At 43.0% G+C, this 13,610-nt stretch overlaps 1 protein-coding gene across 3 annotated transcripts in view; it reads right to left on the bottom strand.

The window, feature by feature from the left end:
• The window catches only part of TAF3 (TATA-box binding protein associated factor 3), a 159,796-nt gene that overhangs the window by 41,755 nt on the left and 104,431 nt on the right, over positions 1–13,610 (bottom strand). The gene's annotated exons all lie outside the window — the stretch shown is intronic.

The raw sequence follows: 13,610 nt of genomic DNA, 5'->3' as shown, positions 1-13,610 counted from the left end.
CGCAGAGAGAAAGAGACAGAAAGAGAGAGAGACAGAGAGAGAAAGAGAGAGAGACGCAGAGAGAAAGAGAGACAGAAAGAGAAAGAGACAGAGAGACAGAGAGAGACACACACAGAAAGAGACAGAGAGAGAGAGACACAGAGAGAGAGACAGAGAGCGAAAGAGAGAGACAGAGAAAGAGAGAGAGGGAGACAGAGAGAGAAAGAGAGAGAGAGAGAGAGAGACAGAGAGAGACACACAGAGAGAAAGAGACAGAGAGAGAGAGAAACAGAAAGAGAAACACAGAAAGAGAGAGAGACACACACACACAGAGACACACACACAGAGAAACACACACACACACACACAGAGACAGAGAGAGAGATACAGAGAGAGAGAAAGAGAAAGAGAGAGACACACACAGAGAAAGACAGAGACAGAGAGACAGAAAGAGAGAGAGAGAGAGACAGAGAGAGAGAGGGGGGGGGGGAATCAAATCAGATGCTGGTTCCTGTTTGAGAAATGATGCTTACTCAAGGAAAACCACTTGCTTTGCTCTCGGAGTGTCTAAATACATCTGACAGATACCTGTGCTTGAAAAACAAGGGCGGAAAACCACGCCGAGCAGTGTTTCTCAACCTAGGTGGCTTAAAGACATGTGGACTTCAATTCCCAGAAATCCCCAGCCAGTCATGCTATGAATCACATGACTAGGAGGGAGGAGGGAGTGATCAGCAGCAGCTGGAGCCCAACTGCCTCTTGCAGGGGAGAAATTTTAACAGTGGACCTGCTTTGCCCTGATTTGGGGGCATTTTGTCGTGCCGTGGAAGACAATTTTGTTTCTCGGGTTTTTCATACCTAGGTAGTCTCGACTTACGATCACAACTCAGCCCAAAATTTCTGTGGCTATGTCAGACAGTTGTTAAGTGACTTCTGCCCCATTTTACAACTTTCCTTGCCAGCGCTGCTAAGTGGATCGCTGCAGTTGTCAAATTAGGAACACGTTTGTTAAGCGAATCTGGCTTCCTCAAATTGGCTTTGCTTGTCAGGAGGTCGCAAAAGGGGATCACGTGACTCTGGGACGCTGCGACTGTCATAAATGTGAGTCAGGTGCCAAGCAGCCAAATTTTGATCAGGTGACCACGGGGATGCTGCAGATGGTTCTTAAGTGTGAAAACCAGTCATATTACTTTTTTCACTGCCATTGTAACTCTGAACAGTCACTAAAGGAATGGTTGTAAGTCAAGGACTTACAGATGTTCAGGTGTTCATCCATCTATCTATCTATCTATCTATCTATCTATCTATCTATCTATCTATCTATCTATCTATCTATCTATCTATCTACCTACCTACCTACCTACCTACCTACCTATCTCTCTTCCTCCCTCCCTCTCACTCTATCTCTATCTATCTATCTATCTATCTATCTATCTATCTATCTATCTATCTATCTATTTATCTATCTACCTACCTACCTACCTACCTACCTACCTATCTCTCTTCCTCCCTCCCTCTCACTCTATCTCTATCTATCTATCTATCTATCTATCTATCTATCTATCTATCTATCTATCTATCTATCTATCTACCTACCTACCTATCTACTATCTATCTATCTATCTATCTATCTATCTATCTATCTATCTATCTATCTATCTATCTATCTACCTACCTACCTACCTACCTCTCTTCTTCCCTCCCTCCCTCCCTCCCTCCCTCCCTCCCTCCCACTCACTCTATCTATCTATCTATCTATCTATCTATCTATCTATCTATCTATCTATCTATCTATCTATCTATCTCCCTCTCTCTCACCCTCCCTCCTATCTGTCTGTCTGTCTGTCTGTCTGTCTGTGTCTCCCTCCCTCCCACCTACTTACCTACCTACCTACCTACCTACCTACCTACCTACCTACCTACCTACCTACCTTTCTATCTTTCTATCTTTCTGCCTTGGAAATGCTCCAAGGACAGAATGTATGTTTGCTTAATTTCAATCAATCCGTAACATCTCATCTGCACCCCACCTCTCCAAAATGGCAGCCCGAACGGACAATTTCAATTAAGAGCTGCTCTCTTCTCTTTTCTGGGTTCTGGAAAGGGATCATAAAAAGACCCATTAACGTTTCAGTGCTGTGATCCTGATCCTTAATCAGTGACCGTTCCCTGCTAAGTGCTCCTTTTGTCCAATCGCTGGCTTCACCCTTTGGCCCTTGGCACAGAAAGGTGGGGCTATGGCTAGCTTGGCCTCACCCCTCTCTCCCTTACAGCTGCTACCTTTTATTTCCCCCCCCTCAAATCAACTGCTCCCCATCTTCTGATTTCATAGCACAGTCAAAGCCTCGTCCGGAGCCCGCCTGCTGAATAGACAGAGCCTGGCCAGGTAACTAAGACTTGACCACAGCTGCATCCACAATAGACTTCTCCCACTTGCATTACAAGTGGGGGAAGATTTGGTCACGGGGCCCTAGCTGCCTGAACACTGGTCCGATTCATCCTCCTAAAAGGGAGGAAGAGGATCTCCAATCAGGATCCCTTTACCGGCTTCCCCGCCACAAACGGGGCACGAAATGGAGCGGGCGGTGAGCGGCTGGGCCTGTAACGCTATCCCACAATAAAGGAGCCAGCCATCCTTCTCCAGCCACACAGAGAGAGTGCCAAGGTTAGGAGCAAACACAATTTGGATAGGCCTATACAGGGAACTTAATGAGCCCCATTATTTGGCTATTGTGGGCAAACACTAGGAAACCAGGGATCTAAATGACCAAAGTCTGAATACCTGGTCGTTAAATGGCAAGGCCGAGTTGAAAAGAAGCTGCACAATGGCTGTCTTCTTTACCCTTTTCAGAAGGGGGTTATTGTCCCACCAAAAGCCCAGAGGTAAGGTGAGCTGGTAAGTAATTTGGAGGGTTTTTAAAAACCCAAGAGCAGCCCTGAAACGGCACAGTGTCTGAACTTTTTTCCTTCCTTCTCTTTCCACCAACTGGCTGCCATGGGAACAAAGTGGAAACACACAGGGACATTTTGGATTGTGGTGAGAAGTCACTTCCTTCACGATTTGCTTCCTTTTTTGCATGGCACAGACTCCAAAGAGTCTGGGCAGGACTCAAATGTTTCCACAGCACGTTTGGGGAGTGCTGTTGAAGAGAGATGTCAGTCACCCACAAAGCCCTCGTTGGACCAGGTTAATATCTGGATCAGAGACCACCAGAAAATTCCAGGTCTCTAGGTTGGTGGAGACAGGAGAATAGAAGAGAAAGAACTAGAGAAAACCGCACAACACAAAGACCTGCAAATAGAAACAGAACGACTGTGGGTGCAATCCCAAAACATCTGGAGCACCTCCTGAACACCATCGGATTTGACAAAATCAGTTGCAAAATCAACTGCAAATGAGAACAGCTTACATCCTGCAAGAGACCTCTAACACCATCAAACATCCACATCTGCTTATCTCAGATCTTGGAAAGACTTGACAGGTGCATAAAAGTGCCAAACGCAGTCTGAACATCTGGCTGGTTGTGCAACGAGCCATAATAATAAAAATTAGACATTTCCTGACAGTGAGAACAATTAACCAGTGAAACAGCCTCCCTTCAGAAGTTGTGAATGCTCCAACACTGGAAGTTTTTAAGAAGAGATTGGACAGCCATTTGTCTGAAATGGTACAGGGTTTCCTGCCTGAGCAGGGGGTTGGACTAGAAGACCTCCAAGGTCCCTTCCAACTCTGTCTATTCTATTCTATTCTATTCTATTCTATTCTATTCTATTCTATTCCATATTTTCTATTCTATTCTATTCTATTCTATTCTATTCTATTCTATTCTATTCCAATTCCATTCCATTCCATTCCATTCCCATTCTAATTCAACCCCCTGCTCAGGCAGGAAACACTATACCATTTCAGACAAATGGTTGTCCAATCACTTCTTAAAAACTTCCAGTGTTTTTAAAACTTCCAGATTTAGGGATCTTTCTTTTTTTTAACAGCATTATATTTATCTACTTGATTTTTGTCTCACCTTTACTGCGGTTTATAAATTACATAAGGCGATGGACATACCTAATACTCCTTCCTCCTCATATTTTCCCCACAACAAGAGAGAATGGGCTAGCGAGAAAGAGGGGGACTTAAGGCACCTAATTTGAAATTATATTATGATGCAGCCGCCCTAACTTGGTTAAGTGATTGGCTTAATTTAACAAATATGGATATTCTTTTTCTGGAAGGTTGGGATTTAATATATGGTTGGCATGCATATTTAATTTTTAATAAGAAAGTTGATCGGACTTTTAAATCACATATTTTGAGGAATGCCTTACTTCGTGTTTGGAAGAAGTATTATTATAGATTAAATTATAAAATACCTATCTGGGGGATTCCCAGACATGCAATTGAGGGAACTTCTAAGGGGACAAATTTTGACAAAATCTCGTATAAAGAATTGTTAATTTGCTCTGGTTCGAATTGGCATTTGAAATCCCTAGACGTATTAAGGCAGCAAAATATTCTACAGTCATGGTTTCAATATTTACAAATAATGGATAGATGGACTGTAGACAAGAAAGAGGGAATAACACTAGAAGATAGACAATTGGTCATTCAGATTAAAAACCAAAGTCCGGCTCATATAAAAAGAATATACAATGTTTTATTAGAGTTAGATTCGGAAACAGAATTGGTTAAAGACTGTATGATTAAATGGGCTCAGAATATACAGGAGCCGATCTCATTGGATTTATGGGAGACAATTTGGATAAGAAATGTTAAATTTACACAAGCTCAAAATTTGAGAGAAAATTTTTATAAAATGTTTTATAGATGGCATTTAGATCCTAAAAAATTATCTTGTATGTATTCCAACATACAGCCCAAATGTTGGAGATGTGGCAATAATGATGCGACATACTTTCATATTTGGTGGAATTGTAAAAAAGTAAAGGCTTTTTGGATTATGATTTGGTGGAACATTCAAAAGATTTTTAGAAAAAAGATAAAGTTTACTCCTCAACTATTTTTACTTGGTATTTTTGTTGACTTAAATGAAAAAGAAACTACTTTGATGTTGAATTTATTAACTGCAGCAAGGTTACTAGTAGGTTTATATTGGAAGAAAGATTCCTTGCCTACTTTAGAAGAATGGATATTTAAAGTATCTACTTTTGCAGAAATGGCAAAAATTTCTGCTTATTTAAAGGATCATACACAAGAAAGATATATTACTGTATGGGGAAGGTGGATAGATTATATTCAGAAAAAGTATGGAATTAAAAAGTTTCATTTATTTTATGAGTGAATATTAAATATTATAGAGAATTGTTTTATAGGTTATGGAGTTAAAGGTTAATTATGATATTTTTTTTCTTCTCTTTTTTTTTCTTTTTTCTTAATTATTATAATTTTTTTTCTTATTATTAACCCTGTATTCTGCTCTGGGAAGTGAAGGGAGGGGGGTTGGGGGTGGGAGGGAGGGTAAGGGGGGGGGTTTCTACTTTAAAATTTTATTGCATTTTTATAAATGATTGTATGTTTTAAAAAATAAAAATTTTTAATAAAAAAAGAGAGACTGGGCTAGGAGAGAGAGAGAGAGAGGGACTGCCCCAAAGTCACCATATAACTACAGACACCATCGTGTAACAGTCAAATATAAATGATTGGTCTCAACCTCTGTATATGCTACAGGGGGCGTTCTTCACACTATTACGAGTTAAACTGCAATCTCTACATTCTAATCGTTCAATTAAGCAAGAACGGGCCCAATTAATTAATTAATTAATTTTACAGTTAATTTATTTTGAAGCTGGAGTCCTCTGAAGGATTGTTCAGAGTGACTTGTTCAAAACTTTTTGCATGAATCCAGTCACCGGTGACAGCCTACCAAACAGTTTCATGAACAGACATTTTAGACAATCTCATTAAGCAAAGGGAATTTATCAGTCAATAAATGCGATAACCCATTTGGAAAAACACTGCAGACAAGGTGCTCAAATCCTACTGGCAACTGGAGGTACTATACCAGCTTTTTCTAGGTCAGGGCTTTTCAACCTTTTCACCCATTGTACCACTTTTAGGATATGGCAATATCCGAGTACCACCAGTCGCCTAGCAAGGTGTCAAAAACTTGATGACACCCCCCCCCCAAAAAGGAAAAAAGTGATAAAGTACAGGTAGTCCTCGACTTACAACAGTTCGCTTAGTGACTGTTCAAAGTTACAATGGCACTGAAAAAAGTGCCCCCCAAGCTACAGCCGAGCAAGACACCTGCCTGCCCGCCCGGTGGCATTCTTCCTCCTGTCCAAGGTTTTCATTGTTGTAAGCATTTCTGTTGAGGATTGGCAGCGGGGGTGGGGTGGGGGGCGTTTGGTTTTTATTCCCCCCCCCCCCGTCTGCTGGGTGGTTGCAGCAGGTTTTGGTCACTTCACATGACCCTGGAACACTGTGACCGTCATAAATATGAATCAGTTGCCAAGCATCTGAATATAAATCACAAGACCCTGGAGATGCTGCAACATTCCAGCTGATTGGCGCTTCTTCTGGGCTCAGCAGAAGCGCCAAGATCAGTGCTGAACCCCAGCTGGAGCCTGGCGCTGATCCTGTCGCTTCCACTGAGCCCTGACAGCCCCGAAGAAGCGCTGATCCTGGCACTTCCGCTGAGCCCTGACAGCCCTGCAGCTCCAGCCGTCTCTCGCTCAGGCTTGTGCGGTGCTGCCACCGGTTCAGCTCATTCTCCTCCCCTGCTACCTCTTTTCTAGGATGATCGCGTACCACCTGCCAGGTGCCAATGTACCACAGGTGGTACTCGTACCAGTGGTTGAAAAGCCCTGTTCTAGGTAATTAATCATAAATGTTTCCCTTTAGACTCTAAATCGCAGTATAGTAATCTGGTGATTTAATAACAACAGCATTCCCAGTACCAGCAGATCCTTCTAATCATATTAAAATAGCTGCAGATTCTCTAGAAACTTGGTAGACCAAAATTCTCAATCCATTAAGCATATGATCTTTTATTACAATTTTTTTTTAAAAAAGCAATTATTGAAGCTTGAACTGGAGATAAAACAGATTTGTTGTTGACCTTTTTTCATTCATAGAACAAATTTAGATCTAATTACATTCGAATGGAATCCACTGTCTTCTAATGTGGCATTTATGCAAGTACTGCTGTACTTGTTTACTACAAAGCCAGAGTTTCTGTGATTATAATCTACTTTCCACTTGGTTTTATTGTGAAGTCAGAGCACTTGCAAGAAACTAGCGTTTGAAATTTAAAACTTCCCATAGATCTTATTACACTTGTTTTAGATATAAAAGGACCAGACTAGACAATCCAATCCATCTGACTGGAATATATATTTAAATTAGTTGATACATAGCTATATCTATATCTATGTATTTATGTCTATCTGTCCATCCATCCACCCACCCACTCACCTGTCTCTGTCTGTCTGTCTGTCTGTCTGTCTATCTATCTATCTTCCTCTCTATCTATATCTATCTACCTCCCTCCCTCTCACCCTCCCTCCTATCTATCTATCTATCTATCTATCTATCTATCTATCTATCTATCTATCTATCTATCTATCTATCTATCTATCTATCTATCTATCTATCTATCTATCTATCTATCTTCCCTCTCACCCTCCCTCTCACCCTATCTATCTATCTATCTATCTATCTATCTATCTATCTATCTATCTATCTATCTATCTATCTATCTATCTATCTATCTATCTATCTATCTCCCTCCCTCCCTCCCTCCCTCTCACCCTATCTATCTATCTATCTATCTATCTATCTATCTATCTATCTATCTATCTATCTATCTATCTATCTATATCTATCTTCTCCCTCCCTCCCTCTCTCCCTCTCACCCTCCCTCCTCTCTCTCTCTCTTCCTCCCTCTCACCCTCCCTCCTATCTATCTATCTATCTATCTATCTATCTATCTATCTATCTATCTATCTATCTATCTATCTTTGTCAACTAATATATATGTATGTATGTATGTATGTATGTATGTATGTATGTATGTATGTACAATCTGCCATATCTTGGCAGAGTCACTGAAAAGGAGGAAGAGTGTGTTTCCCAAACATTGCACACAAAACTTTTATAATGTATACAAATGCTCATATTAAAGATAATTAGCACATAACTTCACTGCCTGAATATTGATTCAAATTAACTAAAGAAATAAACAGACGTTTATTGCCTAAGAGTTACGTTTGCTCAATAATGTCTGTTATGCAATACAGGTAGTCCTCGACTTACAACCAGAACTGAGCCCAAAATTTATCTCGCTAAACGAGACAGTTCTTAAGTGAGTTTGGCCCCATTTTAGGATCTTTCTTGCCACTGTTCTTAAGTGAATCACTGCAGCAACACGGTTGTTAAGTGAACCTGGCTTCCCCGTGGACTTTGTCAGAAGGTCGCAAAACGGGATCACGTGACCCGGGGATGCTGCGACCATCATAAATGTGAGACAGTTGCCAAGCGTCCGAATGCAAATCACGTGAACATGGGGAGGCTGCAACAGTCGTTAAGTGCGAAAAATAGTCGTAAGTCACTTTCATTCAGTACCGTTGTAATTCCGAAGGGTCGTTAAATGAATAAGGACTATCTGTAAAGATGTTTCGTTTGACAAGGAAGGCCAGGCTTTTCAGAAACAAGTCACATACTCACTTTTGAACATATATTGGGCAGTACAGATACTGGACAATACAGGAAGAGAAAAGGTTTTGATATAATTCAGGTGTCAATGGGATTAATGAGACCTGGAGAAAATGGAGGGAAAAAGATTCCACAGGCTTTCTCTTCCACATGTCCAGGCTTAAACTGTCAAGCAGATTTTAAATTTTGAATTTCAAAGCAGCTGCAACTTGATTTTCCATGTAAAGATTTTCAGAGTGCTTATGAGAAAACTCCCAAACCACCAGGCTCCATAAACATGTCCCCATGACTGGTTGCCAAAGCAGAAAGAGTATAAATCAAATCACATAATAATAACAACAGCAAACAATAAAGCAATCAACCCACCGCAGACAACAGGAACCGCAGACACAATGGGTGCCAAAAATGTCTTGGGCGTATCTTCTAATTCAGGATTTCCCAACCCTGGCGACTTCAAGACGTGTGGACTTCAACTCCCAGAATTCCCCCAGCCAGCCATGCTGGCTGGGGGAATTCTGGGAGTTGAAGTCCACGCCTCATAAAAAGCATCCCGGTTGGGAAAGCCTAATCTAATGTTAATGCCTCTTCCAAAAACAGGACACCAAACAGATTTTACCCAGATAGTTCCTTGAGAGTCAAAAACTGGCTCACATACAGGATTAAAAATAAAAATACTGAGAGGGGGAAAAAAAATAATCACATTTTTATCCCTACGGAAAGACTCTGCAAGTCTGGATTGATGGGCCTTAATAGAAAATGTCGACTGGAGGTGCAAAAACATTTATCTCGTTCTACTGATTTGATGCAAACAATTTAAACTCCCATTTTTCTGGGGAGGGACACATAAACCCCTCAACCTCCTTCTCTTCCGTATTATTTAGAGAGGAAAAGGGAACAATTTAACGGGTTTTTCCTCTTATTCCCCCTCCCTCCTCAAACGACGTTCTTTTTTCTTCTTCCCAAGAAGCAAAAGACCAGGGGGGCTTATACACACAGGTAATCCTCGACTTACGACCACAATTGAGCCCAGAATTTCTGTCGCTAAGTAAAACATTTGTTAAATGAGTTTTGCCCCATTGGACGACCTTGCCACCGTTGTTAAGTGAATCATTGCAGTTGTTCAGTTAGTAACACGGTCGTTAAGCGAATCTGGCTTTCCCCATTGACTTTGCTTGTCAGAAGGTCGCAAAAGAGCATCACGTGACCCTGGGACACTGCGACCGTCATAAATAGGAGCCAATTGCTGAGCATCTGAATTCTGATCACGTGACCGTGGGGATGCTGCGACCGTCGTGAAAACTGGTCCTAAGTGGCTTTTTCCAGCGCTGTTGCGACTTTGAACGGACTCTAAATGAACTGTGATAAGTTGAGGACTACCTGTATATGCTTACAATAAGAATAAGCAGGTAGCCCTCAATTTATATCCAAAATGGAGCCATCACTAAGCAAGGCAATTGTTAAGTGAACTGTGGCTCTCTTTACGACCTTTCTTGCCACAGTTGTGAAACAAATCACTGCGGTCGCTAAGCGAATCATGTGGTCGTTAACCAAACCTGGCTTCCCTCATTGCTTGTCGGAAGCCAGTTGGGAAGGTCACAAAGGGTGATCCCGTGACGCCGGGGACAATGCATCAGTCATAAATACATGCCAGTTGCCAAGCGACTAAACTTTGATCACGTGACCTTGGGGATGCTGCAACGGCCGTAAGTGTCAAAAGTGAACACAAGTCACAATTGTCAGGGCCGTTGCAACTTTGAATGGTCACTAAACGAATGACTATAAGTCAAGGACTACCCGTAAAAGCCATAAACATTGTTGAGGTGAGTCATCCCTCAGGTGTTAAATTTTAGTCTAAAACTCTGATCTGGCCCCACATTCTCCTATATCAGGGGTCTTCCAATTTGGCCCTTTTATGACTTGTGGACTTCAACTCCCAGAATTCCTCAGTCGGCCATTTTGATGAAACTGCAGGCTTGGATCCAGACCAGGGGTCTTCAAACTTGGCCCTCTGATGACTTGTGGACTTCAACTCCCAGAATTCCTCAGTCGGCCATTTTGATGAAACTGCAGGCTTGGATCCAGAGTAGGGGTCTTCAAACTTGGCTCTTTTATGACTTGTGGACTTCAACTCCCAGAAGTCCTCAGCCAGGCAAGGTGGCTGAGGAATTCTGGGAGTTGAAGTCCACAAATCATAACAGGGCCAAGTTTGAAGAGCCCCCCCCGTTATAGATGCTCCATCACTGGAGGTTTTTAAGAAGAGACTGGACAACCATTTATCTGAAATGGTATTGGGTCTCCTGCCTGAGCAGGGGGCTGGACTAGAAGATCTCCAAGGTCCCTTCCAACTCTGTTATTCTGTTAACTTGGTGGTCTCCATGAGTTTCCAGAAAGTCCTAATATCATTCCTTCATTGGGGAACTTCTCCATCCCTCATGCCCAATCAGACAAATTTTCATTTTAAAAGCTTTTTTTTTTTAATACTGAAACACTGGAATTGTCTCCCAGACTGTCTCTCCCTCTTATTGCCTCCAGTGTGGAATAAGAATGTTGCAAGGCTCCTAAATTTTCAAAGATAGTTTTCAGACAATCCATACCTCAACAATGCTCTGATTAAGTCTCCAAAAACAACTTCCTACTCAAGAGCCTGTGGTGATCTCATTTTGGCACCCAATGCTTATCCGCCAGGCAATAAACACTCTGAACAGATTTGAAAATCAGGGATGAGTTGCAGATGCTTTGAAAGACGATTGTACCGCTGTACGGGGGACCCAAGGACTCTACAAGTAGTCCTCGACTTACAACAGTTGGCTTAGTGACTGTTCGAAGTTACAACGGCGCTGAACTCACGGCCATTTTTCACACTGACCACCTTGGCAGCATCCCCACAGTCCGGTGATCAAAATTCAGACGCTTGGCAACTGGCTCATACGTATGACCGTTGCAGTGATCCCCATTTGCGACCTTCGGATAAGCAAAGTCAATGGGGAAGCCGGAATCACTTAACAACCATCTTACTATCTTATCAACTGCAGTGATCCACTCAACGACGGTGGCAGGAAATTTCATAAAATGAGGCAAAACTCACTTAACAAATGTCTCACTTAACAACCGAAGTCAAGGACTATGTCAGGATAAATGTTTTGCAGTGTTTCTCAACCTTGACAATTTTAAGGCATGTGGACTTCAACTCTCAGAATTCCACAGCCAGCATTGCTGGCTGTGGAATTCTGGGAGTTGAAGTCCACATGCCTTAAAATTGTCAAGGTTGAGAAACACTGCTTTAAAGGCTGAACAGCTTATGTAATGAGGTAATGTAACGGAAGGTGGATGATGCAATCGTAGGAATGACGCAGTAGAGTGTGTGTATCCCTTTAAGCGCCTGAGTTCAAAAGGGAAGGCTTTGCTGGAGTCTTTCTCTCTCGTCTCTTCCCTGCGGTAACTGCTATGTGTTGGAGTTTGCTGTTTCACCACGTGTTATGTATTTATTTCTAGTGTATATTTGTAGGTATAGTGTAATACAATGATGGCAAACCTTTTAGAGACCGAGTGCCCAAACTGCAACCCAAACCCCACTTATTTATCACCGAGTGTCAGGTGTGGGGGGGCCCACTGGGTGGGCGTGGCTATGATGGTCATGGCAGACTAGGTGGGTGTGGCCAAGGTGGGCATGGTCACCTCAATGTTGCTTGCAGGAAGGGATGCCTGTGAGGGCCGGACAGGGTTGGGGGAGATCCAGGGGGTCTCTGGCAGGTGGGGCAGTGGGCAGGAGGCTCGTCCTGCACGGTGAGGTGAGGCAAGGCGAGCAGGGCGGGGGTGCCATTGTCGCAGGACAAGGCGAGGTAGGGGCCGGGGCGGCTATTGCCTGACACCATTGGCCCCCGCACACAGAGGCCAGCAAGCACATGGGGGGGGGGGCGACAGCGTCTGTCAGCAGCCACAGCCTGACGGCCCCATGACCGGCACATTCTGGGGCTCTGCAGCCCACTGCCAGCAGTTCAGAAGAGCCGCCTCTGAGCTAGACAGCCGGCCGACAGCTGAGGAGGCGATGCAGTGGGTTGTGCCCGGGAAAAAGAAAGCATGAGAGGCCAGGAGAGATGGGACGGGGGGGGGAGGGAAGTCAGCTGTGCTGGGATGCATCTGGCCACGTGAGACCTCAGCAAGTTAGCGGCCGGTTGGTTGAAGAGGGACGGTTGCCATCTCTGGGGCATGGCACGCGTGCCCACAGAGAGGGCTCTGAGTGCCGCCTCTGGCACGCGTGCCATAGGTTCGCCACCACTGGTGTAATATAAACCACATTTAATACAAACCACTGTTTACTGTATTTACTCCTGGGTTACCTCAGCGCAATAAGACCGTGCATGGTCTGACAGACTACCTGTATTCATGTATTTATTTCCGTGAATTTTATAACATTTTTCGACACTATGGACCTAAAGCAGCTTAACAAAAACTGCTTTTCCTGTAGGAGCACGGAAAGCAGTCCACAATTCCACTCACTGTGGCAAAAGTGCCACAGGCTTCTATCAACAAGGGGACATTCGTCCTGAATTTGGGAACAGTGAAAGGGCACTTGTCCAGTCCTGACGAAGGAGAAGATCAGGCTAAGCCCGAGGGGGAGAGGGGGTCAAACAGGTCATCAGTCTTGAATCCCTTTGTGCCCACAAGAGATCTAAATTCAGCTCTCCTTGAATTCGTTGCCAATCGCCTTCACCGTTAGTAGTTCAGATCTTATACAGAGCTTTAGTGTACAATAAACCTATATATTCATGTGAACTGCCTGGACTCCTGCTTTCCTATGCTTGACAACTGTAAATTTAATAAATAAATTTGAAAAAAAATATCCAATCCAAATTTCTAACGTTGCATTGCTATTACACAGTTCACTTGTTATCTTTTTCAGAAGCCAGTATCGACTAAACCAAGGGCTTATAAAATGTCAGAAATAGATATAATATTA

The sequence above is a fragment of the Crotalus tigris genome, unplaced genomic scaffold (assembly GCF_016545835.1).
Source record: "Crotalus tigris isolate CLP2741 ecotype Arizona unplaced genomic scaffold, ASM1654583v1 scf7180000021160.8983255:1529534, whole genome shotgun sequence".
NCBI classification, from domain to species: Eukaryota; Metazoa; Chordata; class Lepidosauria; order Squamata; family Viperidae; genus Crotalus; species Crotalus tigris.
Note: the sequence above shows the minus strand (reverse complement) of the source record. Positions and strands in the feature narration are given on the sequence as shown.